This window comes from Rattus norvegicus, chromosome 7 (assembly GCF_036323735.1).
Source record: "Rattus norvegicus strain BN/NHsdMcwi chromosome 7, GRCr8, whole genome shotgun sequence".
Lineage (NCBI taxonomy): Eukaryota > Metazoa > Chordata > Mammalia > Rodentia > Muridae > Rattus > Rattus norvegicus.
Window position 1 is genome coordinate 26789526 of NC_086025.1, and position 24409 is coordinate 26813934.

A 24409-nucleotide genomic window follows, 5' to 3' on the forward strand; every position below is an offset into this window, starting at 1 on the left:
AGATTCTCATTCTCTTCATCTATAGTTAGCATCTGGAACCTCTATCTCATAAATTATAGGGCTAAAGAGATGACTGGGCTGGAGAGATGGCTCAGCCGTTAAAGGTTAGGCTCACAACCAAAAATAAATTATATGAACATTATTTTTCACGTCCTTCTAAACTGTCACATGGGTTTCAACCTATTTCTTAAACTCTTCTGTCCTCCTTATAGGACGACTGCCTGACAGTGTTACCCCGTATCCCCTCCTGGTTTTGGCTATTTCTCATAGCAGGGGCTAGAGAAGGGAGTTATGTCTCAGGTCTTTGGTTCTTGCCCAGTGACTCTTCAGGCGCCTCTATGGAGTGATTGGCACAATATAAATGTGCCAGTACCCTAGTCAGTGACACTGCCAAGCACCTTTGCAAAAGGATAAATTAAGATGATCTCAACTGAGTCCACAAATTGGCTTTGCTCGAGTTGCTTTTAAAGTTGTTAGAATTCGGTGTTCTGAACATCGAACTTTCCAGGTTGTCTTTTCCAGAATTGGGAAGAACATGGTCCATAACTACAGTCAACAAATGTCAAAATAAATAATTTCATTCCAATCTAAAAAAGATTATCTTAAATGCTTTTCTTCTTTTTAAGACATTTGAAAACTCCTGTGATTACCATGAGAAAATGCTGCCTATTTACGAGGTAATTATAAGGTTATAAAATTGACAGCAAAATTAGTGTTCTTAGTTGTTTTTAAAAATCATGTTAGCACTTCCTCAGCAGACTAGATAAATCTCGTTCTCATTGCTTATAGCCGATTAAAACATTAATACATCCCAAATATAAAGAGTGAGATCATATGCAAATATTATTTGTAAGAATAATTAATTGTGGATGGAAAAGATCATCACCTCTAGAAAAACTAGATACAGGGTATATGTGGCTTGGGGTGGTTGTTTTTGAGATGTGATCCTTAAGGCCAGTGGTGGCAAGAGATTATTTTTAATCAAGCTGTAAGTCTTTAATAGCTAAAGTACAAAAAAAGGAAATCAAAACATATGGCTGTGAGTGGGATCCTCTTTGTCAGAATGAAATGTTATAAGATTTTTTTTTTTTTTTGGTAAGGATCTGGTCTGTATCACTTCAACCTCATTTTAATACAGCATGCCTATAATTCTTAGAATTCATATATCGTCAAACGAAGAACCTCTTACCATGTGTCAGCCATAACACAAGACAGGAGAAACCCTGGGACAAACACTTCAAGTCTCTAGTGTTCATTATAGGCCAAAATGCTATGATGCAGTGACATGGGCGCTGGACACTGTGGCATGGGAACCTACATGTGTCGGGGGCAAGAAAACTTTCTCAGAAACCCTGAATAAGACTAAACAAGCATGTCAACAAAGAGAAGGAAGAAAGAAGATAATACTGGCCTAAACAGTATCACACATGCATGCAGACATGCGTGCATGCAGAAATTTCAGTAGACAGCGAAAGCCTAGAGTACACAGATGACAAAATGCCCTTCTGAGACTACTCAGGGAAACCTAATAATGTTATGTGCCTGTTAGGGCAATATAATATGATAAATAAAATATAATAATAATATAATATAATATAAGCCAGGTACTATAATAATTCATAAGCCTCTGTGGCTGAGTACAATGCAAATGTATTTGTTTATATAACACAGTGAATGTTAGGTAGGTGCTCTTCATGTCTGGTCCTGGGAACTTGCCTTGCTCCTCCTCCCTGTGCTGCCGCCTACTTCCAGTTTCTAATTAATGCTATAAACACTCTGAGGGCTCAGCCCACCCTGCTCCTTCATATTGCCACCGAGAGGTTGCAGATGGTGACTTCAGGAGTTCACTGGAGGGTAAGAACAGAAGAGAGGTTAAAATCAATAGATGGTGAGGAGGAACAGAAGCCAGTAAATGCTAACAACTCTAAAAAATCTTCCATGTAAAGATAGTACTTAATAATATACAATATTAAACAACAGGTCATTTTTCTTTTGCTTTTTGTTTCTTTTTAAAGGGGGTAAGATTTGTTTGTTCATTTATTTATTTGTTTGTTTGTTTTGTGTATGAATGCTCTATCTGCAGGTACACCTACATGCCAGAAGATCACACAATAGATGGTTGTAAGCCATCATGTTATTGTCAGGAATTGAACTCAGGACCTCTGGAAAAGTAGGTAGTGCTGTTAACTGCTGAGCCATCTCTTTTTTTATTAAATACTTTTAAAGTATTTATTTTCAAGGGGAAGTGCACTCACGTCTTTAAATGGCAAGGGGCACTTGAGAGTTGATTCTCTGGCTCTCTACCTCCACCATATGGCTCCCAGGGATTAAACTCAGATCACCATTTTTGGTAGTTAACACCTTCACCCTCTGAGCCATCTTGCCAATGGTAAATAATACTTTAATAATAAAAAAAGAATTCTAGATGGGAGGAGACGGTCTGAAGGGTTGTTTTATTATTCGCTGTTGATTTTGACCATAAGAGAACTGAGCATGATTATATGATAAAGAAAAGGGTTAGATAAGACGGAAACATTATGGGTATTGAGAGTAGTGACTAAGCAAAGTCCTCAAGGACAGCAGACAAAAGGGATATCCATACACTGGGGACTTCAGCTCAGTTCACTGACCAGTGAAACACTCCGAGGAAATAGTGTCAGGCACAGCATCTGAGGTTGAAGTTCATGCCCATGAAAACAGACTTCAAACACTGTTGAGAGCGATGCCCGTAAAACCCTCCATTATTGATGTTAATAGTACAGTTAAGAGTTAAGTATGACTGGGTTCATGGAAAATCCCCAGCCAGCTGCAGAAGACTAATACAAATCTGGTGGTCAGGATGAATAATGATATGATAAAGTTCTGACCTTGCTGAGAAATACATCTGACGTCAGGATGCCCAATGCTATGACCTGTAACCTTTCTGAGAAACCAACATCCTGCTGACTAATAATATGACAAACCTGTAACCTTTCAGAAAAACCAACATCCTGTTGACATCAGCTGACCACAAGAGAGCTATGTCCTTGACCTGTGTAAATGTTTCCCACTTCCCCCCTCTCTGTTAGCCCTGTTATGGTATAAATTCAGCCTTGGGAAAAAATAAAATTGTCACCTTGATCAGACTCTTGTCTTGGCATCCTTCTTCGCATCTCTTGTCTCCCGGTCTCTTCCAGGCACCCTCTGCACCCTCATTGACTGTCCTGCAGGGCGGGAAAACTGGCCGAGACAAAACACTAGAGAAATGAGCCACCTATTCTAAAACCATTATGAACCATGAAATACTGTTCTCAAGGAAGCTAACTTTTCCCCCCACGGGATGTGGCTCTTGATTATCTTCAATGTGTTTGAAGAGTCAAGTGTTTTGTTAACAGCCTGAGAAGATATGAATGTATGTTAATATATTTGTAATTATTACTTTAAAATGTATAATAATCCAAATCTTTGGAAGGTTTGAAGAGATATATTAGATGTTGGTTGAGTGATTTGGGGTGTTATTTCTCCTGTTAGTAGATGAAAAATCATTATAATTTTTCTTCTGACGAAAATAAGGCACTTTGACGTACGTGTGTGTGTGTGTGTGTGTGTGTGTGTGTGTGTGTGTGTGTTTGATTTAAAACATGTTGAAAGCAAATAGGAGCATCATTTTCATTATTTCAAATATTTTATTAAGTCTTTGGGAATGTCACCCTCCACTTCTTATTCCCCTCAACCCTATTGTACCCACTCATTAAAAATTTAATAATCTTTCTACTCCAAATTGTGCTGCCCCTGTGCTCCTGGATGTGGCACTGAAACATGGTCAACCAACTAGGAGCCACGCTTTTGAAAATAAACCTGACCATCCCTCTCCCAGAAGCCATCAAATGTCCACATCTCCTCGGTTAGCAGTGGGGGTTCATGAACCCCTTCCCAGTAATCAGGGTCTACTTGATTCAAGTCTTGTGTACATGTTCCATTTCTTTTAAAGTGGCTTCAGGTAAAATTCTGAAACTCACACACACACACACACACACACACACACCTATTCATTATGACAAAATATTAACTCAAAGGCAACATAAAGAAAAGAGATAATGACTCACATGCCTTATTTCCATTTTGCCAAATTATTTCCTTGCTTTAACCCTTGCTGCTTTTCTCCTTGTAGAAAATCCACGGTCACAACTGATTTTTTTCCCTGATGTGTGCATGTAGACCAGTGGTTCTTACAGTTCCTAATGCTGTGACCCTTTCATACATGTTTCATGCATTCATGTTGTATTGATTCCCAACTATAAAAATATTTTCATTGCTACTTCATAACTATAATCTTGCTACCATCATGAATCATAACATGATAAGCAGCCCCCAAAGAGGTTTGACAGGTTGAGGTCCACTGATGAAGACTCTCACACCATAATGAGTTTAGGAAAGCTCACCACACAGAGCTCACTTTCTCTGTTTTAAAACTGCACTTATCCTGCTTTCGAGTCATAGACCCTTTTAAGGTATAAAGGGAGATACCTTAAAAGTCCCAGCTTCCTCTCCTGGAAGCATGCTCACATGTACTTACTCACTGAGCGTTGAATTCCTACCTTACCGCTATCCTACTCCAGTCTCATTACTGTCCAGGATCCAGCCACACTGGCTTCCTTTCCATTCTCTGGCTTTCAACCTTGAGATGATCTAATTTTCCATTTATTTCACAGACCTTCAATAGTCTCTCTTAGACTGTCCCTTAGAGAGGCCAAGGCTTATCTTATGTGATTGACTCTGTGATGTAAGCTGATTATGTGAAAGAGGTGTCTGTGCCTGTCCTTCAAAATGAGCTGAACCTTCCATTTGAACATTCTCTTATTTCCATGCAGCTTTTGGGTTGTGCTTGATTAACGCATAATCTTCTACCTAATGACGCTTTGCCTCTACATGCTAATCTCCCTGAGACAGAAACAATATGTATGATGAACCACAATATTCCCAGGTCCACAAAAGAATCTCTGTCATAGAGTAGATAATCAATACAGAGTTTTAGATTAATGAATGGATAACAATATTTAATATCTGATAATGAAAATTATCAATTCATAAAGAACCTGGTTCTTCCATAGCTCACATTATTTAGGAAGAATCATGTATGGAAGTAATTGTGAAGTGCAATAGTCACTGAAGAAGTATTAGAACAGAATACATGAGTTTAGATCTTGCTTTCTACTCTATTAATGTTATTATTAATAAAAAGAACATAATCTACCTAAGGCTCGTTTTTCTCATCTGTAAAATGAGGGCAATTACAGGACCTGCCTATGGTAGGTACAGGATGTTGGCTCTTCACATTCATCGTATTTTTCTTATTCCTTGGAGAGAATCTGAAATGTTACACAACCTCATTTTCGGTCCCTTTGAAGCTAAGGTTCTACTTGGAACTTGGTTCAACTCAGAAAATGTAGAGACCAAAAAGAGTGGGATAAGAGCAGTAGTTATGGGTGACAAACATGCTAGAAGAGATTTCTGATTCTTTGGTACTGCTTGCGTGAAATGGCATAAGTCTTGGCATAAGTATACATCCTCAGAGATGAAAACAATGGGTAGTTCTCCCAGAATGTCAGGTGGTGAGTATAGGTGTTTCTTCCATTTGTTTTAATTCTAGAGGCCTTGTGTCAGGTTGGGAAGCACCAATTTGGTTCTCTAGCCCTCCCAAGATTCTATGAGCTGCTTGAAATTTTGATAATTATTTATTTTTCAGTAGTTAGAAGGGATCCTATGACTTTGATCTTGATTGCGTGTCTATGAGTTTGATTGTAGAGATCCAATTTCAGATAATGTGTTGAAAGAGTTACTCTAAAAGAGGGTGGGGGTCTGCCCTTTAGATGTAGACACAAAAACAGTGGCAAGACAATGATGGTGTAGGGCTATGATCACTCAGGAGGCTAAGGCATGAAGTTTCAGGCCTTGATCAGGAAATGAGACTCTGTCTGGAAAAAAAGAGAGTGAGGAACCATGAGAGAGGAAAGGAAAGTGGGGAAGGAGGAGAAAAGCAGGGGAGAGAGAGGAAGAGTGCATCAAAAAGAGATGAAAGTCAGTATAGTACTTGAAAATACTGAATGGTACTGTCTCCAAATTTGTATCAATGCCTTTCTCCAAATTCCTTAAGAAATACATTTTTTAACTGATAGGTTGATTGAATCATTATCTGTCTGCCTGCCTATCTATCTATCTATCTATCTATCTATCTATCTATCTATCTATCTATCTATCTCTATGTCTATCTATATATGTGTCTGTATATATGCTCACTCCTCTCTCTCCCTCCATATCTCTCTCTCTCTCTCTCTATATATATATATATATATATATATATATATATATGTTTTATTTCCATGTAGCTTCCAAGTTGTATTTAATTAATGTATAATCCTTTACCTAATGACTCTTTGCAACTATACACTAATCTCCATGAGACAGAAACAATTTAAATGACAATATGTGTAGATACACATGCACACATATAGATAGATAGGTAGATAGATAGATAGATAGATAGATAGATAGATAGATAGATAGATAAGGATGGGTGGATGGATAGATAAATAGATGTAAAAGCTATGATGAAATATCAGAAAAGACTCTAAATGTTTTAGTTTCAAACTGAAAGTAATGTGTTGGAATAAAATGTAGACTACACTACCAAATTATATTATAAGGAATTTTTCCTCTTTATGTTTTTCTGTATCCTATTATTTTTTTGGAAGTAAACACATATTATTTAAAAACTTAAAAAGAAAGGTTGTTTAGCTTCTAAGGCCTCTACATTTGTATAGCACATTTTATTTTTATTTCTCAAGTACTTTAACCTCACAGCAACTCTGCATAGCATCATACAACAGGCCAATTGAAGGCAAGATGAGCCAGTAACTAGGCGATCTGGGACTCGGATAAAGTTCCTTTGAGTCTAGATCATGTGTCTTCTTGTTTTACTACCACTGGGCAATGTTTTGTTGAGAATAGCTCTCTTTTTTTTTTTTTTAAAGGAGAATATATTTTGACCATGATTTCTGGAAATTTACAATCACATGAGCTAAATTTCTTGAAGAAAAAACAAGCATATACTTCAATTTAAGAGTTCCTGAAGTAATAATGCGAAAAGCTTGTGTACTTTTCTCACTGCTATAGCCAGTTTGATTTGGTGGCCATGGCAATGCCGCCCTGGCTGCGCTCCTTCAGATCCCATACCTTACAGAGCTGAGAAATTCTTGGCCCTGAGCTTCTGGCACGCACCAATCAGCCCACCTACTCTGCACTAAGGGACTGGAGTGAATGGCCATGTTTCTATCTCTACTCACTGTGGAGGGCTTGTGATCATATAACCTCTCTCCCCGTGGGAGATAATTTCCTTATTTATTACATGATAATGGTGACTTTTACCCTTCCTATTTAAAGTATTAATATTTTTACCTTTAGGTTTTAAATCATATTAAAAATTTTTTTTAATTTTATCTTTTTTTTATTAACTTGAGTATTTCTTATATACATTTCGAGTCGAAATAGCTCTCTTAAAAATGAAATAAAGTTTGATTTTCAGAACCAAGTATAAAGTCTTGAACTGGAACCCAGTTTATACTATTGACTAGGTTTGCAATTTAGGGCAAGCTAATAAATCTTGTTTTACAGTTAGTTTCAGACTCATTATACATACTACAATGTGAGATAAAGAGCAAGACCAGACAGTGTAGACAATGGCTAAGCTTTACAAATGTTTCAAAGCACCTAAAAACGAAATCAAGTCATTTGGGACTGGGCCTAAGGACTCGGAGATTGATGTAAAGGCTCATTTTCTGGGTAGTAGCAGAAATAAACATGACTCATGAAGTGAGAACCAGATCCAGGTTAACTGTCAGGAGCCAAGGTCAGCATCAAAGCAAGGTTCTGAAGGCGAAAATCTAGACGTATGCAAAGGGGTCTCAACTTGAGGAGCAGAACTGACACAAGCAACTCACAGATTGGTTCCTTGTATATGACATTAGTTTTATGGAACAGTCTGCAGGCTTTTGTTTTGTTTTGGTTTTTGTTTTCTAATCTTGAAGAGCTACTACAAGTAATAACTTTAAGAAGCTACTTATCAAGACCAGGAAGAAGTAAAACTACAGAAGGAGAAAGGAAAAATAATTCTGCTAAGTATGCCAAGTATGTCTAACAGTATTGACTTACAGACAATAAAATTACAAAACTATTGTGAGGACTCAGTAAAACTACATGAAAACATTTCACACTATGAGGTAGGGAATGGAGGGAGTCTTAAAGACAGTCTTATGATAGTGTTTTCTAGGTTACGAGACTGAGAAGTTAACTGTAAGGGAAGGATGACCTCATAAAAGATAGTATATCGGTAAACTTCATTTCTTCTCCAAATTTGTACGAATAACTACTCTTATGGGATAATTTCATAATCAGTCTATACATGAAATGAAGAAGGATTGTGCCTTATGATGCCCATAAAACAAGCTCATTGTAGGTAAGCTGGCCCTGAGGGTGTGGGAGAGCCAGCCATGCTGTGGGATGGCTTCAGGGAGGGAGAAATCTCCACCCCTCTCTTTTGCCCTCACCACCTGCAGCAGACAGGAGAGCTGGCCCCAATAGGGTCAGGAGAGCAGGAGAGCTGTCTCTGCCCTTCACTGTTGCAGCATTTGAGTGAGTAGGTCCTGCATTGCACCTGGGCAGCACAGTAGAGCTGACTCTGATTGCAGGGGGTGTGGGTGAACCTGCCCCAAGGGCATGAGCCTGGAAGAGCTGACCCCATGACTTGTCTGCCAAGCAGAAGCACGGGCAAGGGAGAAATGCCCTCCCCTCCCCTCACCCATTGCCACCTACAGCATGCAGGAGAGCTGGCCCTGCCCCTCACCTGCTGCAGCACTCAGTAGAGCAGGTCCTATACCTCATCTAGGCAGCACAGTAGAGGACATGAGGCTCTGGACATTGAGGTTGTGGGTGAGCTGGCCCTGAGGATGTGAGCACAGGAAAGCTGACCTTTCTTATTGTGTGCTGAGTGGTGGTGCGGACAAAGGAGAGATGCCATCTCCTTCTCCCTTGTCCCTTGCCACCTATGGCAGGTGGGAGAGCAGGCCCTGATATTAAGAGAGTGGGAGGATTGGCCATGTCCCTCACTGGCTGCAGCACTCAGAAGAGTGGGCCCTGCACCTCACCTGGGCAGCAGAGTAGAGCTGGCCCTGGTTGTGGGGGATGCTAGTGAGCTGACCCCAAGAGCATGAGAGCAGGAAAGCTGTCAGGCTGACCAGCTCAGATACTTCTTAGGCCCAGATCCAGGGCTTCGAATTGACCCACCCCAACATCTACCCCCTGGATGAACTGCTGGAGTGCACAAGGGGGAAGGTACTACAGAATCAAAACTGTAGAGTCTCCGTGACACAGGGCAGTAACAGGATAACTGAGAGGAGCCCCAGTGAGGTTCTAGTATTGATAGAGTAGCAGAAGCCATAGGCCTTGTACCAGACCAGTGAGTCACTGCAATAAATATTTGCAAGCAAAGAAGTGTGGACAAAGGGTATACTGTTGGATATACTGTAACATACTACAGTTTCCACAGTGCGAATTTTTCCTCTGTTGGGGGGTGATGTTGGTTGCAAGGGTGGAGGGCAGGTGGGATTGGGATACATGATTAAAATTCACCAAGAACCAATGAAAAGTTAATAAAATAAGCCCATTCCAATTTCTTATAGAGGTAAAAGAATAAATAAAATTATTTCATAAATCAACAATACTGTTATCTTTAATACCACAATAAAGTCCATCTAGGGAAAGCATCTGGATATTGAGAGTTCATGTTTTTTTTTCCTAAAGTATAATATTTTGGTAGTACCTATTTTGTGGATATGAAAATCTGAATCTATTTACGAGGTAGTTTACATAAATGTACACACACATGCCTTGATGCTTGTTCTGTTCCATTCAAAAACTGGTGGAGATTTGAACACTATTGATCAAGTATGATTTCCATATAAGTATGGTGTGGGCAGCTTCTATTCTGGACGAGTATCTTAACGAAAATAAAAATCTCGGATAACAATAGGTTTTCCTAAATGTTAAGATTGCAGCAGGACTGTTTCCATTCACTCCCCAGGCCTGTTGGATCTTGAATTAGAAAGAATACAGTCATTCAGCAAAGAAGGCAAATGGTCACATGGTGCAAATTGATATACAGGAAACACATAATACAGTGCTACTCCCTTTTTTTTTAGGTACTTTTTTTTCCTTTTAGAGGAGAAAATAGCCACTTTGAGTTCTATATTTTGGAAGTCAAAGCCAAGCATGATGCTTGACACAGAATTATAAATATTCTGCAGTGTATAACTGAAACACTTGGAAGAGGCTTACTGAAGAAATTCTGGAAAGGGCACCTGAAAGGGAGTTTCATAGCTTCAAATCACATAACGTCACAGAACAACTAGCCTGGCATCAGGTGAGGTAGGCGAGATTCAGTGGTGGCGATACCCAAGCTACTGAGAATTAGAAATAGGGCTTTGATGTCCCTATGCCAGCAAGAAGTTTAATGAATGAAGGCAATGCCTGGGAGTAGAAAGGGGGTAAGGGTGAGAAAGGGGAGGTTGCTATCTCGGAGGTTAGTGAAGGCAAATGGTAATGATGCTTCCCTAGACAAAGAATCGAGGTTGGAAAGCAACCAAAAGGGGGAACTAAAGGCCAGCTCTACCACAAGATTCCTACTTTGGTTTTGAGTGTCCATCTACCACTGAGAGATGGACCTGCAGTTAGGGCAGCAGGAAGGGTTTGTTCCTTGGTGACCCACGTACCTTAGGAGTGTTCTCCACCCGGTGTGATTTGTGCAGAAGCGAGGCTATATTGGGATGTGGAAATAGGGGCATTTATAAAGATCTGATTTGTGTATGAAATTGTGCCACCCGGAAATGACTAACAAAACTGTGCTCATAATTATGCACCTGCTCCTTCAATCTAGCTCCTAATTTCTATTCTTGGAGTCATCAGGTTCTATTACCTCCTTGCCTAAATGATTGCCATCACCTTCTAACTGGCCACCTGCCTTCGGTCTCTTCTCAGTCAAAAGTCTCCTCCTACTCCCCACCACCTACTAAGCACACAGCATGATAGCCAGCATCCTCTGTGATCTCCATCCAAAGCTGCATTTCTAGACACCATTGCTTCCCTCCATATACTCGATTCTTCAGCCAAATTGGCTAATCACCCTTCCCCAAACATCCTCCAGTGTGGTGTTTCTAAAATGCAAACAGGATCCAGTTATTGCCCTACTTAGAACTCTTCCCAACTTCCTTTTATTGCTCCAAAGGAATCATCCCGAAGCCGTTGGTCTACAAGCCCTCTACCCTCCCGCGGAGCTCTCCCTCTTTATCTCTGACCACCAGACCCCAATCCACTACCCTTCCAACCTAAACCCAGCCATCTGGAACTGCTCTAAATTATCTGGACAAGTCTACCCATTTCTTGCCCTTGGGGTTTTAGTTGAAGCTTCCTGTGCTGTGATTATTTTATATATATATATAATTCTCAATAGAAAAAGTCTTTCCTTTCTAAGCGCAAGGATATCAGCTCCACAGAAACCTCCCCGGTTCAGGAAACATTACTCACAACCTTCTGACATACATCCCCCACTCATTCCTCATGTGACCTCAGTGACAAGTACGTGCTATTGACATCACAACTGTCTTTTTTAAAATTCACCACTTCCTAAGACACCTGTGGTCTCCTTCGGGACTAGGACAGTGTTTATATAACTTTACATGGTTAGCAGTTCACGCGGTACAGACAGAATAGAGTCCAAAACCTCCTTTAATCCCAAGACCTGTGAATTAATTACTTACTGTGCTGAATGGATATTTGTAGAGAGAATAAAACATGATGGGCATTCCTATCCTATATGTCGTTGCTGTGAAAGGTGAAAATAACTTCTCTCTTTGTCTCTGTCTCTCTGTCTCGCTCTGTCTTTCTGTCTCTGTCTCTGTTTCTCTCTCTCTCTCTCTCTCTCTCTCTCTCTCTCTCTCTCTCTCTCTCTCTCTCTCTTTCTCTCTCTCTCTCCCTCTGAGCACTGTGTATGTTGTAAAGCAGTGCTTCTCAAACTTTAATGTGCCCTAGAGTCATACACGTGTCTTGGGAAACCAGTGGCACGTCAGTACGTCTGAGTCGAAACAATGATTCTGCATTTCTGACAAACTCCTCAGAGCTATGGTGGTGTTCATTTGGCAGAGGCCGCTGTCGGGGAGAATTTCACGTGGGAGGCTCAGAGAGGGATAACACAGGAGAAGGAACTCAGTAAAAGGACAGGGCTGCTAAGCGGTTTGTGCTGAGGTTTCCATGCATATATCCACGCAAGCTTTCAGTGAGGCTGTGCTAGAGCGAGTCGTCTTTACTGCCTTTATTTCTCTTTAAATGAGGCCCCAGTGCCAGGCTTTCCCCTTGCTCACTCCCCCAGCGTGATTCAGCCTGTGTGATTTTTCTCTGTAGAAGAGCTCCCCAGATGCCGTTCTTTTTTTTTTAGCTGACCTGAACCTGAGTTCTCCTGTCTGCTTCCCATAACTGTAAACCATCACTATGGTCTTTATCCAAGCCCGGGAAATCCAATCTTACCAGTCTTCAGAAGCCTCCCTAGCTGCCTAAATGGTTTCGCCTCCATTTTCACCCCCAGACAGCTTTTTCTTTTCCCAGCGAGCACGCCAGCTTCACCGGTGCAAAGGCTGGTACCCAAGCAGCTGCTGCTGCTGTGATTGATAAGTACAGCTCTCACTCTGAAAGCCGCTCTGCTTTCCCCCACCCGCCCTCAGAGCAACCTGAGCCGGTCTGGGTTTTTGAACTGAAGGCTGGCTCTGGAGAACACAGGGGCTCCTACTGTTGACTGATCAAATGTCATGAAGGAAAGGCAAACGTAGAGGAGATGCTGAAGATTTGGCTGCAGCTGTGGACGCTGGGGGTGTGAAAGCTGCCAATGCTTTGGTAGTGTCAATTTATAATTAGAGATGCCATATGAAGGGGAATCTTGACATTTACGGCTACTAGCTTACTTTCTCAGTAATATCTAGCTCCATATCACAGTTCTGTCTCTCTTCTGGAAAAGGTGAATAGATTTAGAGGTATGACAATCAATCGAAAAAATCCAGAGGTGTCACAGTCAATCAAGAAAGCCCTAGGAGCATATAGTGTCTAAAATGCATATACTTTACAAATACATACAGATATTAGCATTATAGATTATTAGTATTCATTTAATTGTACTTTAAATTTTATAAAAATTAAGGTATAAAATTTTATTTAGGATCAGGTTAAGTGGCCAGAGTTTGTTTTTCTGTTTTTGTTTTTGTTTTTTTGTTTTGTTTTGTTTTGTTTTGTTTTTGGTCTAACAAGGTTCCATGGCCCCACCTATGTATTTTAAATACCCAATAATGATTTTATTGATGTCTCTTAATTGATACGTACTCATCTTCTCTCAAACTGTATGTAACCTGAGCCCCTAAATATGTCTGACGTGTTGTTTAAAATACAAACCTGTTTGATTAGTTTGGCACTGATGGGATTAAAAGCAGCTCCATTTTCCTATTGGTTATGAGTAGCACATGCTTTCGTAGTTGAGTTCCGCCGAGCTGATAATCGTGTTGGAAGAGGTTTCAGTTTGAATCAGCTCCTCAAAGCACGGAAGATCAAGCAGCTTTCTGTATGAATGCCAGAAACTTCTAAACATAATTTGCTCACATTTTGAAGCCCAGAGATATCAGCACATAAAAATGTGTCTTTAACATTTGCAGAACACCTGCATCCATTAAAAAGCGCTCCCCTTTCCAACCCAATCTTTTTTAAGCACATATAAGCAATCACAGAAGAGAAGTCTTCCGAGGGGATTAGAACCTTTCCTGTAGAAAACAGTCAGAGGCCCTTCCTGGACAGGATCCTTCCAGTATCCATCTGTGCCCAAAGCTAAGGCTGCCCCACAGCCCTCTGGACCAAAGCGTGCCTGAAGAGAGCTGGTCTCCCAGGAGTGCTCTCACTTCTAAGCTCACAGCTCACAGATCCACAGGAGGGACAAGCACCAGTCAGAGACAGCAAGACCAACTAACATCAGAGATAACCAGATAGTGAGAGGCAAGCACAAGAATCTAAGCAACAGAAACAAAGACTACTTGGAATCATCAGAGCCCAGTTCTCCCACCAAAGCAAATACTGGATATCTCAACACACTAGAAAAGCAAGATTTGAATTTAAAATCACATCTCATGATGATGATGATGATGATGATGATGATGATGATAGAGGACTTTTTAAAAGGACATAAATAATTCCCTTAAAGAAATACAGGACAACACAGGTTAAACAGGTAGAAACCCTTTAAAAGGAAACACAAAGATCCCTTAAAGAATTACAGGAAAACACAATCAAACAGGTGAAGGAATTGAACAAAACCATCCAGGATTTTAAAATGGAAATAGAAACAATAAGAAATCACAAAGAGAGAGAATCCTGGAGATAGAAAACCTAGAAAAGAGATCAGGAGTCATAGATGCAAGCATCATCAACAGAATACAAGAGATAGAAGAGAGAATCTCAGGGGCAGAAGATACCATAGAAAACACTGACACAACAGTCAAAGATAATGGAAAATGCAAAAAGTTCCTAACAAAAGCATCCAGGAAATCCAGGACACAATGAGAAGACCAAATCTCTAAGGATAATAGGTGTAGAAGAGAGCAAAGATTCCCAACTTAAAGGGCCAGTAAATATCTTTAACAAAATTATAGAAGAAAACTTCCCTAACCTAAAGAAGAAGATGCCTATGAGCATACAAGAAGCCTACAGAACTCCAAATAGATTGGACCAGAAAAGAAATTCCTCCCACCACATAATAGTCAAACCACCAAATACACTAAACAAAGAAAGAATATTAAATGCAGTAAGGGAAAAGGTCGAGTAACATATAAAGGAAGAACTATCAGAATTATACCAGACTTCTCAACAGAGACTGTGAAAGCCAAAAGATCCTGGGCAGATGTCATACAGACCCGAAGGGAACACAAATGCCAGCCCAGGCTACAATACCCAGCAAAACTCTCAATTGACAGAAATGGAGAAACAAAGATGGTCCATGACAAAACCAAATTTATACAATATATTTCCACAAATTCAGCCCTACAAAGGATAATAGATGGAAAACTCCAACACAAGGAGGGAAACTATACCATAGAAAAAGATAGTAATCTTCTTTCAACTCTCCCAAAAGAAGATTGCCACACAAACATAATTCCACCTCTAACAACAAAAATAACAGGAAGCAACAATCATTATTCCTTAATATCTCTTAACATCAATGGACTCAATTCTCCAATTAAAAAGACATAGAAAAACAAACTGTATATGTAAACGGGACCCAGCATTTTGCTTCATACAGGAAATGCACCTGACAAAGACAGAAACTACCTCAGAGTAAAAGTCTAGAAAAAAATTTTCCAAGCAAAATGGTCCCAAGACACAAGCTGAAATAGCCATTCTAATACCAAATAAAGTCAACTTTCAACAAAAAGTTATCAAAAAAGATAAGGAAGGACAGTTCATATTCATCCAAGGAAAACTCTATCAAGATGAACTCTCAATCCTGAATATCTATGCTCCAAATGCAAGGGCACCCACATTCATAAAAGAAAATTTACTGAAGCTCAAAGCATACCTTGCACTACACACAATATTAGTGGGAGACTTCAACACCCCACTCTCATCAATGGACAGATCATGGAAACAGAAAATAAATAAGAGACACAGCGAAACTAACATGAGTTATGAACCAAATGGATCTAACAGATATCTATAAAACAATTCTTAAAACAAAAGAATGTACCTTCTTTTCAGCATCTCATGGTGCCTTCTCCAAATATGACCATATAATCGGTCACAAAACAGGCCTCAACAGATACAAGAAGATTAAAATAATCCCATGCATCCTATCAGTTCTCCATGGACTAAGGCTGGTCTTCAATAACAACAAAACCAAGAGAAAGCCCACATACACATGGAAGCTGAACAATGCTCTACTCAATGATAACTTGGTGAAGGAAGAAATAAAGAAATTAAAGACTTTAGAAATTAATGAAAATAAAAGAATAACATACTAAAACTTATGGGATACAATGAAAGCAGTGCTAAGAGGAAAACGCATAGCTCTGAGTGCCTGCAGAAAGAAACAGGAGAGAGCATGCAATAGCAGCTTGACAGCACACCTGAAAGCTCTAGAACAAAAAGAAGCAAATACACCCAAGAGGAGTAGAAGGCAGGAAATAATCAAACTCAGGGCTGATATTAATCAAGAAGAAACAAAAAGAACTATACAAAGAACCAACAAAACCAGGAGCTGGTTCTTTGAGAAAATCAACAAGACAGATAAACCCCTAGCCAGACTAACCAGAGGGCACAGAGAGTGTATCCAAATTAACAAAATCAGAAATGAAATGGGAGACATAACAACAGAAACTGAGGAAAATAAAAAAAAATATCAGATCCTACTACAAAATTGGAAAATCTGGATAAAATGGACAATTTTCTAGGCAGATACCAGGTACCAAAGTTAAATCAGGATCAGATAAACCATCTTAACAGTTCCATAACCCCTAAACAAATAGAAGCAGTCATTAAAAGTCTCCCAACCAAAAACAGTCGAGGACCACATGGGTTTAGTGCAGAATTCTATCAGACCTTCAAAGGAGATATAATACCAATATTTTTCAAACTATTCCACAATGAAAACAGAAGGAACCCTACACAATTCATCCTTTGAAGCCACAATTACAGGTATAAACCTAAACCACACAAAGTCCTTACAAAGAAAGAAAACTTCCAACCAATTTCCCTCATGAATATGGATGAAAAAGTACTCGATAAAATTCTCACAAACCAAATCCAAGAACTCATCAAAATGATCATTTACGATGGTCAAATAGGCTTCATTCCAGGGATGCAGGGCTGGTTCAATACACGAAAATCAAATCAATGTAATCTACTCTATAAACAAATTCAAAATAAAAAAGCCAAATGATCATCTCATTAGATGCTAAGAAAGCATTTGACAAATCTCAACACCCCTTCATGATAACAGTCTTGGAAAGATCAGGAATTCATGGCCCACAGCTAAACATGGTAAAAAGCAATATACAGCAAACCAGTAGCCAACATCAAACTAAATCGAGAGAAACTTGAAGCAATCCCATGAAAGTCAGGGACTAGACAAGGCTGCCCACTCTCTCCCTACTTATTCAATATAGTTCTTGAAGTTCTAGCCAGAGCAATCAGACAACAAAAGGAGATCAAAGGGATACAGATTGGAAAGGAAGAAGTCAAAATATCACTATTTGCAGATGATATGATAGTATACTTAAGTGACCCCAAAAGTTCTACCAGAGAACTCCTAAAGTTGATAAACAACTTTAGCAAAGTGGCTGGATATAAAATTAACTCAAACAAATCTGTCTCCTTTCTCTATTCAAAGGATAAACAAACTGAGAAAGAAATTAAGGAAATGACACCCTTCAAAATAGTCACAAATAATACAAAATATCTTGGTGTGACTCTAACAAAGCAAGTGAAAGATCTGTATGACAAGAACTTTAAGTCTCAGAAGAAAGAACTAGAAGATCTCATAAAATAGAAAGATTCCCCATGCTCATGGATTGGCAGGATTAATATAGTAAAAATGGCCATATTGTCAAAAGCAATCTACCGATTGAATGCAATCACCATCAAAATTCCAACCCAATTCTTCATAGAGTTAGAAAGAACAATTTGCAAATTCATTTGGAATAACAGAAAAGGCAGAGTAGTGAAAACTATTCTCAACAATAAAAACTTCTGGGAGGAATCACCATCCCTGACCTCAAACTGTATTATAGAACAATCATGATAAAAACTTCATGATATTGGTACAGAGACAGGTGGCTACCTACCTGTCAATGGAATAGAATTGAAGATGGAGAAATGAATCCACACACCTATGGTCACTTGATCTTTGACAAAGGAGCTAAAACCATCCAATGGCTAAAAGATGCATTTTTAACAAATGATGCTGCTTCAACTGGAGGTCAGCATATAGAAGAATGCAAATCGATCCATTCTTTTCTCCTTGTTCAAAGCTCAAGTGCAAAATGACCAAGGACCTCCAAATAAAACCAAATACACTGAAACTAATAGAAGAGAAAGTGGAAAGAGCCTCGAACACATGGGCACAGGGGTAAATTTCTTGAAGAGAACACCAGTGGCTTATGCTCTAAGATCAAGAATCAACAAATGGGACCTCATAAAACTGCAAAGTTTCTGTAAGGCAAAGGACACTGGCAATAGGACAAAATGGCAACCAACAGATTGGGAAAAGATCTTTACCAATTCTACATCTGATAGGGGGTTAATATTTAATATATACAAAGAATTCAAGAAGGTAGACTCCAGAGATTCAAATAACAAAGCTAAACAAAGAATCCTCAACTGAGGAATATTGAATGGCCAAGAAGCACCTAAAGAAATGTTCAACATCCTTAGTCATCAGGGAAATGCAAATCAAAACAACTCTGAAATTCAACCTCACACCAGTCAGAATGGCTAAGATCAATAAGTCAGGTGACAGCAGATGCTGGTGAGGATGTGGAGAAAGAGGAACATTCCTCCATTGTTGATAGGATTACAACCCACTCTACAGTACAGCACAACCATTGTGGAAATGAGTCTGGCATTTCTTTAGAAAATTAAACATAGTAGTGCCTGAGGACCCAGCTATATCACTCCTGGGCATATACCAAAAGATTCTCCATCATATAACAAGGACACATGCTCCACTATGTTCACCGTGACTTTATTCATAGTAGCCAGAAACTGGAAAGAGCCCAGATGTCGTTCAACAGAGGAATGGATACAGAAAATATAGTATACTTACACAATGGAGTACTACTCAGCTATTAAAAACAATGATTTCAGGGGCTGGGGATTTAGCTCAGTGGTAGAGCGCTTACCTAGGAAGTGCAAGGCCCTGGGTTCGGTCCCCAGCTCCGAAAAAAAAAGAACCAAAAAAAAAAACCCAAAAAAACAAAAAAACAAAAAAAACAATGATTTCATGAAATTCTTAGGCAAATGGATGGAACTAGAAACCTGAATGAGGTAACCCAATCACAAGAGAACACACATGGTATGCATTCACTGATAAGTTGGCTATTAGCCCAAACCTTGGAATACCCAAGATACAATTCACATACCATATGAAGCCCAAGAAGAAGGAAAACCAAATTGTTGATGCTTCAGTCTTTCTTAGAAGGGGGAACAAAATACTCACGGGAAGAAATACAGGGACAATGAGTAGAGCAGAGACTGAGGGAAAGGCCAATCAGAGACTGCCCTGCCTGGGGATCCATCCCATATGCAGCCACCAAACCTGTCACTATTGCTGATGCCAAGAAGGGCTTGCTGACAGGAGCCTGATATGGATGTCTCCTAAGATACAGATGAGAATGCTTGCAGCTAACCATCAGACTAACTATGGGGACCCCAATGGAAGAGTTAGAGAAAGGACTGAAGGAACTGAAGGGATTAGCAACACCACAAGAAGAACAACCATATCAACCAACCAGACCCACCTAGAGTTCCCAGTGATTAAACCACCAACTGAAGAGTACACATGGGGGCGGGGGAGACCCATGATTCCAGAAGCATTTGTAACAGAGGGTGGCATTGTCTGTCACCAGTAGGAAGAGAATCCCTTGATCCTGTGAAGGCTCTTTTTCCCAGTGTAGAGGAATGCCAGGCTGTCAAGGTGGGATTGGTTGGATGGGAGGGAAAGCATCCTTACAAAAGCAGGGGGAGGGATGATGGGAGGTGGGGAACCAGGAAAGGGGATAATATTTGAAATGTAAATACATACACTCTCCAATACAAAAACTTAAAAAAAATAAGAAGTAAGGGGAAAAAAGAATCACAATGGAATACAAAATGTATGTCCTCTGTCAAATAAGTATTATGATATCATTATAACTTAAAAAAAAGAAAACAATCACAGGTTGTGGAATTTTAGAGCTGGAGTAAACTTGAATGCAGTGTACTACTAGAGCAAAATATAATAATTGTCCTCAAATTTGGAAATACTTCAACTAACCAACACACACACACACACACACACACACACACACACACACACACACACACATGCTTTCCTTTTGACTTTTCTAGGGACTCCCTCAGTTCACATATTCAGCTGTTTCAAGCTGTCCCACGTGTCACTGAAGCCCTGCTTATCTTTCTTTTGTTCCCCTGGGTTTTATTATAGGTAAATTAATAAGGTAGGACTGGTGTTCCATTTACTAGTGACCCTTTCCCATGACAGAATCTGTCCTTTACACTTCTCTGTGTCCTTTTCATTTCACACTGTGTCCTGACCTCTGTCACCTTGAGTCTCTTGTTTTTGTCTCCCTGGTTACCATGGAGGACAGAGGTCTAACACACACTTAACTTGTTTTCTAACCTATACACGACTTCTACTATCTGTAAGTTCTGAGCAGCGTAGCTCATCTTATCCCATTCCTGTCTCATGCTCCCAGCTTGTTTTCATGCCTCATAATTTTTGATCAGATGTCAGACATTGCACATTTTTACCTTATTTGACGCAATGTAACATACAAAATCATCTTGAGAGTTTTTTCCTTGAGTGCAATTGGGTTACTTGGGAAAATCATGGTTTTTAAAATTGTATTAGGCCAGAAGACAGCAATGGTAACATCAGAGCAGAGTTATTTCCAACTAATGAGGCGAGGTCCTTCTGTGTGCTCTCCCTAATTCCAACCGAGCTGGTCAGAACAGCATTATTCTTAAGCCCATGCGAGCACTGGGCATCCTGTTAATCCCTACTCCTTTTTTCAGATGGTTTATTCCCTAGAACAGAGTATACTAATGATCATTGTTCAAATGAATCCTCAGAGAACCTTCTGAGAGTTTCGGGGGGAGGGGTGTATTATAATGAACTTTTATTGAATTCCTTGAGAATTTAATTCATGTATATAAGGTATTCTGGAAACTGCCACTTCCGTTAGCTCCTTTTCTACACATGTCCTTTTCTTCCTGGTCCTATTTTATTGGTTTCTCTTGAGTCTAACCACTGAGTTTATTCAGGGATGTATGTGTGACCAATAAGTTTCAAATTATCCTTTAAATCTGTCAGGTTCCCCTGGAGGAAAACAAATGAAGACCATGACTGCCTTCTCCCAGAATACAGCTCTAGCCTGTGGTTTTACCAAGGTGTGCTATGGTTCTGAAAGTTTCTCTAATCCATGATTGGCTGATGATGGACCCAGTCTTTTGCAGGTCCAGTGCATACAGATGTAGCTGCTTTGAGTTGATAGTTACAATGGTTATGCCATGCCCAGAAGATAGCATTTCCCAGACCCTTCCCTGTGTTTTCTGACTCTTATGCTCTTTCTTCCCAGTCTTCTTTAGTATCCCATGAACCTTAAAGGGATGCTATAAATGTCCTGTTTAAGGGTGAGAATCCAGCCATCATTCTCATGACTTCTGCAGTCATGAGTCTGCATTTGCCAAAGTTCATTGCAAAGAGAAGCTTCCAAAAACATACGCTCCTGCCATTCCTTTAAGTGCCCAAGAGATCTAGCTGCTAGGACCCTATTGCTGGACACACTACAGACTCTCATCAGAACATATAGAGGAAATGAGATGGAACCGAACTGGAAACTTCTTCCCTGCTGACTAGCTTTTATAGTGTTATGCAGGCAGCTGGAAGAAACAACACACCAAGATCTTACTCAGCTCTGGATGCTAAAACCTGCAATACTAACCTGCCAGGCAAGACGTGACCACTTGTGTGACAGTGACATGAGTGTTGTGGAATAACCAACCATTCTCTGATTGGGGTCAAGGTCTACTCCATAGGAGAAAGTTCATGGCTACCACTCTAAACCCTATCAAACCCTACCTGGATGAGGAGGTCATAAGGCCGAGGAGTAAGTCACTATGGTTCTTCAGATACAAGTGACAGGATGCTAAACTGGCTTCTACATATATTTGAAGACTTTAGCTGTATCTGCCACATTTACTTACTTGTCCATACGTTACATACATTGACTGTTTCAGATTCTCAGATCTATCTCAAGTCAATCTTCTACTCTATCTGAATTCCTTCCTCCTCTACAGCCTTACAAAACCTCTCTAGTCAATAAACTGGGGCAGCCATAGAGCACGGCTGCTTTACCATTTCTCAGAGATTTCTGGCTCTCCTCTCCTCATGTTCAATGTTTTGCAAATCAACTTATACATTATATATTAATGTTTTTATTTTATTATTTTATGAAGGGTGGATAGATTTGGTCTGAATTACAAATTTTCATCAGTATAAATTCTTATTTCTGTCCTGTCTTCAGTTTTCTGAAACTCTAGTTTTTCCTCTATGTACCTTGCTTTTCCAAGACTCTCAGTTCCACCTCAAGTCTCCTCAGTCAGTCTTCTTCTCGATCTGAATCCCTTCTAACAGCCTGACAAAATCTCTCTAGTCTGCAAACTGAGGCAGCTGAAATTCCATTCACAGTTGAAATTTCATTCATTTAGATGTGATACCAGAGGGATTCATACCACACACAGAAAATATGAGCCTATGATCAAGGCAAAGTTAATTTGGAACATATATATGTAAAATACCAGCAGGTACATACACATTCACATAGATGAAAAATGATAGCAAAATATTATTAACAGTGATAGATCCCTGGGATTGTAGTTGGTTAGTATTTATTTTCAGTTTTCTAAATCACCTTCTACTATAAAAATACATGGCTTCCACCAAAATTTCATGTTATCTGATATCTTATAGGTATGTATATCTTAAAAGCACATTTCTTCATATATAATATAATTGATTTTTTTAAAAGAAAATTAGATATATTTGCCAATGAATAGTGGAAGTGATCTGTTTCTCTTATTAGAAACTCTTTTTGTTATTTGGTTGGTTCTTTTGGTTTAGTTGATTTTTCATTAATCAATTAACTTATTTATTTATTCTACATCCATATTGTAGCCCCCATGCTCCTCTCACACAGTCCCTCCCCTCCTCTCCCCCTCCTTCTCCTCTGAGAACGGGAGGCCTCCCATGGGCATTACCATACCCTGGCACATCAAGTCACTGCAGGACTAAGGTTATCCTCTCCCATTGAGGACAAACAAGGTAGCCCAGTTAAGGGCATGGAATCCACAGACAGACAACATATTGAGGGACAGCCCCTACTCCAGTTGTTGGGGTACCAACGTAAAGACCAAGCTGTACATCTTCTACATGTGTGTGGGGGAGGGGAACTGCTAGAACCAGCCCATGTATGCACTTTGGTTGGTAGTTCAGTCTCTGAGAGCCTTCAGGTGTTCAGATTAGTTAACTCTATTGGTCTTCATGTGGAGTTCCTACTCCCTCCCGGTCCCTCAAACCTTCCCCTAACTCTTCCACAAGACTCCCAATGTTTGGCTGTAGGCTTCTACATCTGTTTCCGTCAGTCAGCTGTTAGGTGGAGCCTCTCAGAGGACAGTTACGCTGGGCCCCTGCCTGCAAGCATAAGAGTGTCATTAATAGTGTTAGGGATTGGTTTTTACCCACTGAAAGGGTCTCAAGTTGGTCGTTGGTTGGACATTCCCTCAGTCTCTGCTCCATCTTCGTCCTCACACTTTTTTTTTATTAATTTTTTTTATTAACTTGAGTATTTCTTATTTACATTTCGAGTGTTATTCCCTTTCCCGGTTTCCGGGCAAACATCCCCCTCCCCCCTCCCCTTCTTTATGGGTGTCCCCCTCCCCACCCTCCCCCCAATACCGCCCTCCCCCCAACAATCACGTTCACTGGGGGTTCAGTCTTAGCAGGACCCAGGGCTTCCCCTTCCACTGGTGCTCTTACTAGGATATTCATTGCTACCTATGAGGTCAGAGTCCAGGGTCAGTCCATGTATAGTCTTTGGGTAATGGCTTAGTCCCTGGAAGCTCTGGTTGGTTGGCATTGTTGTTCATAAGGGGTCTCGAGCCCCTTCAAGCTCTTCCAGTCCTTTCTCTGACTCCTTCAACGGGGGTCCTGTTCGCACTTCTTATCGGCAGACCAAATTTTGGGTGAAAGGTTTTGTGGCTGAGTTGTGCCCTTTTCCCTCCAGTAGGGGTCCTTCCTAGCTACATGGCTACATGGCCACCTCCGGTTCCGTATTCCCCCACCACCGCTAGGAGTCTCAGCGGGAGTCACCCCCATAGACTCCTAGGAACCTCCCCCATCCCAGGTCTCTGGCCACCATGGCCTCTGCCAGCTGCCGATTTCCATTCACTCTCCCACTCTTCTTTCCTATCCCCTACACCTGATCCTGGTCACAGCTCCCTGTTCCCCTCCCCATGACCTCTC

The 24409-nt window shown here is 40.2% G+C and overlaps 1 protein-coding gene and 1 long non-coding RNA gene across 16 annotated transcripts in view; one reads left to right on the forward strand and one right to left on the reverse strand.

Annotated features, from left to right (window-relative positions):
* The window catches only part of Anks1b (ankyrin repeat and sterile alpha motif domain containing 1B), a 1165904-nt gene that overhangs the window by 588877 nt on the left and 552618 nt on the right, over window positions 1-24409 (forward strand). The gene's annotated exons all lie outside the window — the stretch shown is intronic.
* LOC108351597 (uncharacterized) lies at window positions 1631-19655 on the reverse strand. The gene is made up of 4 exons (XR_001839098.3): window positions 19626-19655; window positions 13522-13685; window positions 3116-3219; window positions 1631-1847 (listed from the first exon to the last, which is right to left on the reverse strand). It is a non-coding gene; the product is annotated as an uncharacterized LOC108351597 (long non-coding RNA).